Source organism: Chamaea fasciata, unplaced genomic scaffold (genome assembly GCF_029207755.1).
Source record: "Chamaea fasciata isolate MVZ Bird 193981 ecotype frontalis unplaced genomic scaffold, bChaFas1.0.hap1 SCAF_7, whole genome shotgun sequence".
NCBI lineage: Eukaryota > Metazoa > Chordata > Aves > Passeriformes > Sylviidae > Chamaea > Chamaea fasciata.
Genome location: NW_027094092.1, coordinates 30,956,784 through 30,962,583, shown reverse-complemented (window position 1 = coordinate 30,962,583; position 5,800 = coordinate 30,956,784). Strand labels below are relative to the sequence as shown.

The following is a 5,800-nucleotide window of genomic DNA, read 5'->3' as shown; positions in this document are numbered from 1 at the left end:
CATATCAAACCAAAAATTTCAAAAATATATTGTTATGGTGAAAAAAGAGCTCATGAATTCACACAATCATATGTTGCATTTCCACTTAAAATGAAAATTGCAAAGTAATCTACCAGCTTTATTCCAGAAAGAGAATTGCATGGGTGAGTCATGCCCAAAAATGCAACACCACAACACTGACAAAAATAAGTGCATTACAATCCCATCACTGCACTGAGACATACAGAATTTTCTGGTAATTCACTGCCAGCCATTGGTACAAATCTAGTGCTTTAAGCAATTCTTGTCTATGAGACATAACTATATCAAAAAGCAGCTTCTCAGTCATCAAAATAGTTCACTGTCTGCTTTCAGCATCTGAGCTGCTTCATTCCCAGATGAAAATAGTATCTGACTACACTTAGTTCCAGTTAGCACTGCAGCATTAAGACAGAGATGAGGGTTCCCCTCTTGTTGCATTATTTTTGGTGTATGGAAAGTGGTGGTTTAGCAGGGCTTTATAGACAGTTTCCCAGAGCTCCCTTTTAGAGACATATAGCTCAGATGAGTAAACTCCCAACAGACATCACGGATGGCAGTCTGAGCAGGAGCCAGAAGCAGATCAACAGCATGCTGGACTTATTAGCAAGAATTTGCAACATTCAGGAAAAGGGATTATTCCCCCTATTTGACACATCTGAAGTTGTGTTTGGAGCACTATGTCCACTTGTGACCTTCCTTGTACGTGTTAAAGTAGGTGGAAGACCACCAAGATTATCAAGAGATCTGGGAAGTACAGAGAGAATCAGAGACAACTTTTACTCAGCCTGAAGATCAAAGGGGAAATCAAATTGTATTCCGCTTGCAGGGGAATGGAATGGTTATAGAGAAGATGGAGCCAAATTTTTCTCAGAGGTGTATACAGTGGAAAAATGAGACGCAATGAACACAAATTGTAGCGCAGGAAATTCTCTATACAATCAAGGAAAAAAAGTCTTCTCAGTGAAGGTAATAAACCACAGGAGCAGGTTGCTCAGATCGGTTGTGCAATCTCCACCCCTAGACACCTTCAAAGTTCAGCTGCGTATGACACTGGACAATCTGCCCTAACAAGTCTTGAGTTGCTTTGAGAAGCAATCTCAGAGTGAGATTCCAATGTAAATTACTAAATGATTCAACAAGTTCAGATCTATTCTTCTCTTCAGCATCTCCTATTGACTATTATAAATTACTTCTACTTAAACTGCTGACTCCTGTGGCTCTCTTTTGGAGGAAGTGATAGAGATCTTGCAGAACAATGCAGACATCTATGTTTTATAACATCTGGCCTCTTGAAAAACAGACCTCTAAGTTTCATAATAATCAAAGTTTCTGAGAAACTATATAAAATAACTCATGGTATCCTAAACCAAAGTAATTAAATCAATTCTACTATATTGTAGCCTAAGTACATGGATTCACAACACAAGGATCACAACCTGTAGCATAATTTAGTTATCAGCACCAATGCTGAGACTAATTTGTATTTTTCTGGCCATATACCATATAGTTACCAGAATGTGGAGATTTAAAGCAGCCACAAAGGTGGAAATGGGAAGAAAGGGAATATCTTTTAGTTTAAAAATACAACTTGAGGGTGGTTTCTCTTAATTAAGAAATTGTTGTGGTTTTATCTGTGGTTTATCTTCTGTTTTCTTGGTTACAAAATTTACTTGCTACAAAGTCTTGGCAACTAAAACTAAGCCTGCAGTTATCTCTAAAATGTTAAATATAACACATGAAGCCAGATTCTGGAGGTTTTAGTTATCCTGAGTAGAGTCTAGATAGAGCAATTAGAATTGAAGGCATGCCTTGACGAGGTAGGTACAGTTCAGTTTGAGCCACAGGGGCAAAATTAGGCTCAAAAAGTGGAAGAAGTAAAATCTTGGCTAATCAGCTTTACACTGTAAAGCACCTCATATTTTTGGGAACATATTCAGTTTGTGTTTTGGTTCAGGACTGCTACCTTTCACCAAAATAGATATGATTTAAAAGTCAGTTTCCCTTCCCACCTTTTTCTGCATCTTTTGATTACAGGGAGTACCTAAAGAAGAACATTACCTATCAATTACATACCTATTTTAGAAAGAGGGGGATTTTTTTGTCAGTACATATTAAACACTAAACTGAGTAGATTTCTGGTTGGGTGCCATTCAGACATGTAAAGGCAATGAGACTGAAATAAATAACCTTAATAATTTTATCAGGCATTTTATGTTGCAGCATGTTTGAAAATACTGAAGGAAATTAGATTAATGTCTCTTTTATCTAGCTGCTTTTAAAATAATTGCCACATCAATAAAGTTAAATGAAGGTTCCATTCTTAGAAATCTGTGTTAACTCAACATTTATCCATTGCTATTCTTAACAAGATCAGCAGTGATTCATAGCTATTTTTCCTCCTCAGAATTAGAAGTGGAATCCATGTACAGCATTTTTACACAGCTGGACATCTCAGGGTCAGTTTCATTCTTACTTAAATTTCTCTGTGGTGCTCAGACCAATAAGGATACATCATTTGAATCCATACTAAGCAAACTTTAAAAGCATATCAGACCAGTTTTGGCAATTAAATGTGAAGGTGACTATGAATCAAATGTGCATCTACTTACACAGCTGGTCCATCACATATTAATACCACAAGACCAGAGATTTTGTCACAAGAATATTGAACACCAACTGATGATTAAACTGATGCATCTGCATTGCTTTGTAAACTATGCCAAGGGGTGGAGTAAAGACTGCACTAAATTTCTGTCTGTGGTGCTTACCTGACTAAAGGCAGACCATACTTATATTCCAGAGAGAATGTAGGAAAGCCACAAACTAAATTATAGCCCTTCCATAACAAGGCTGTGAGAGCTGACCCATCAGCTTTTGCAATGATAAGCTCAAACAGAAGTGCTAAGGTTGGTTATGCCCCACAGAATATGTGAAGTCAATTCTAAACTTGGGCATTACTTAAATTTTAGACAGTACAAGCTGAAGCTAAATACAGACTGTTGTCCCAGAGTTACAAGAGTACCAAGCATTCTAAAATTCATACTTCAGCTATGGTGTAGACACAACTTCTTTTTTGGCCCATTTGAGTATGGGCCAAAAAAAGAGAGGAGAAAACCATTTACTTGCCCAAAATGTATTGAAACATCACAGAACAAAATAAAGACAACTTGGCCCTTAATTTTTCATGTTTTCTGCTCTCTTCATTCTTGTGAATTTTGTGTTTGTTAATGCTTTTCCTTCAGCTGACAATATGAATTTGTTTAAGCTCATATGGCTATTTACTTTGCGTAGTAAATCAGAAGTAACTTAATGGACTGATTCTACTCTCATTCAGTTTGGCTTGACACTAATGACTCAGTAAGTACAGAGCAGAGAAAGCTAAGTAAAGATGATGCCTAAACATTTGCTATTGTTTAAGTTGCTCAATGGATCTGGATTTGCACCCAGACAAAATGAACTTCCATTTTCTTTTTGGTAACTTGCTACATCCACTTTCACTGATGCAAATGATTCTATCAGATGACAACATGTTGGACCCACTCAAGCTGGGAACGACAGGAGAGAGTTCTCTTGGGCAGTCTCCTGCTCAAAGCAGGTCAACATTGTATTAAAATCAGGTTCTTCAGTTCCTCAGTCTCTCTAGTTTATCATTTTCCAATGAAAAGTCATTCCAATGGAGACAATATTTCCTTAAATCTGGTTGGAATTTCCCTATTTCAATTTGTCATCATTGTTTCTTGTTTTTGTCCTGTGCAGCTCAGCCTTGTTGTGTCTTCACAGTAACTTCCTTGTCGGTTAGAAGGCAGCTGTGTGTAGGAGAAGGGAATATAGATGACCTGGTCCCTGATAAGTAACAGCTGTGTCAATTAACCAATACAAGCTCACCCCTGATGAATCACAGCTATATCCAATAAAGATAAGTGTGATAAAAGGGAGTGGCTTAGCCAGTGAGGGGAGGATAGTGAAGAAGGAGGAATCTTGAGGGAGTGGGTAATAGAGGATTGTGAGGAAGGTTCCTGGGGAGAGAGTTACTGCTGTGAGGTCAGTCTGGGTCTACAATTAGTGCTTGTTGTTGAAACCTGTAGTCATAGTCTAGCCAGGTAAAAGCCTGCATTCAGAGTCTGAAAACTAATCTCTGCAGTCATAGTTCAGCAGGAAATAGCCAGCAGTCAGAGGCTGCAAAGGAAGCCTATAGTAGGAGCTTGCTGCAACCAGAGTCAGGATGTCTGAGCTGTAAACAGGAATAAACCAGGACCCTTTTCATGCTGTGATAAACAAGAAGTCTGTGTCTTGTCTCATTTCTACCCTCTAACAAGAGGGCTGCTGCAACAGCTGTGCAGGCTGAACCAGCCCAGATCCCTCAGCCTTGTGGCTCTCTACTGAGTTTTCTGTTTTTTATGTCTTTCTTGCACTGGAGGCCTGCAATGGGATGCACTTTTCTAGATGTGAGGTAATGAGGGTTGATAAAAGGAGTATAATCCACTCCTGTGGCTCTGCTCCTATGAGTAAAGGCTAGTATATGGTTAGTTTTCAGGTGACAAACAAGACAAGCCTCTAACTTGCAAAGGCTAAATCTATGTAAGATTTGTGTGTACAGCTCCATCATGGGAAATCTTTCATGTGCATATACCTGTTGCCTGATTAACCAGAAGGAATTGAAACCTTCCATGTGATATTACACTAACTTTTTTCCTCTGATAAGAGTAAAAGAAAACCTTTTCAAACGTATAATTCTAAGAAGTAGCTCTAATGTACTGCAATTGGCTATGTTTTAAAGCATTTTCTAATTTTTTTGCTAATTAAAGTCATCATTTTCCAGACATGCTACAATATAAGTCATTAATGCAGAGGAGACATGGACTCTGTTTGGCAAGTCTCAGAGTGTAAAGCTCCTTAACTGTATTTTACACCTACAGTTTTCAAGCCTTGGCAAACAGTTTGAAATGGAGAGATCAGAAAGCAGGTAAAATTTCTGGCATTAGACTAGAGTGTAGAGTTTAAAGCTCAGATCCACCAGCAAGCTGAAACATGGTTTAAGAAAGTTAACTTTGTTTTTTTTTCTTACAATGTCCTATAGAGCACATGCCAACGCATATGGAGTCTGATTCTGCTGTCAGCTGTACTAAAGTAAATCCAGAATACTTCAATGAAGTTCACTGAATTGCACTATATTCTTATTTATGTTCACAAGAAAAATGGTCCTTAATTTCTAAGACAAGCTTGTCACAAAGTGTTACAAACACACAGTCTTTCAAAGCCCAGAGATTTATCAAAAGCATAGGTCCTGCAGAGTGCCACAAGAGTTCCTTGGTCAGGGCTTTGACTGTAGATTATCCAGTTGCCATCCGTGAGTTAAGGCAAAACACTTATCCTTGTTCAGGAGCTCAGACAGCTTTGGCTGTAAAATGATGTTTGAGCCTTTCTCACATAGGGCCTGATGTGTGAGGAGTTGTTTAGGAGCATTCACAGAGACAGCACAGCAGCTACAGACCCAAACTCAACAGGTACTAACTTCTTATATCACAGTGATTTTATCATGCCTCTGATTCCTGGATCTTCTCCTCTAGAGTCAAATTTTCTCAATTGTGCTGTATTTCTGCCTCTCTATCTCCCATAAGAAAGTTTGTAACCACGGTGCTTTGTAGGCTGTGGGTGTATCAGTGTGTAGCTGATCTAACTGTAAAAAGATGAGGTAGAAGGGGTACTGTCTAATTGAATGCCCAGAGACAAAAATACCCCATGTTTTAGGAAGAAAGAAGGGCCTTTGACTGAGCTGACT

General features: G+C 38.5%; 1 long non-coding RNA gene across 1 annotated transcript; it reads left to right on the top strand.

The window, feature by feature from the left end:
- The first annotated feature begins 3,962 nt into the window (after nucleotides 1-3,962).
- On the top strand, nucleotides 3,963-5,351 carry LOC136291754 (uncharacterized). Its single transcript, XR_010721694.1, has 3 exons — nucleotides 3,963-4,062; nucleotides 4,841-4,984; nucleotides 5,099-5,351. It is a non-coding gene; the product is annotated as an uncharacterized lncRNA (long non-coding RNA).
- The last annotated feature ends 449 nt before the right edge of the window (nucleotides 5,352-5,800 follow it).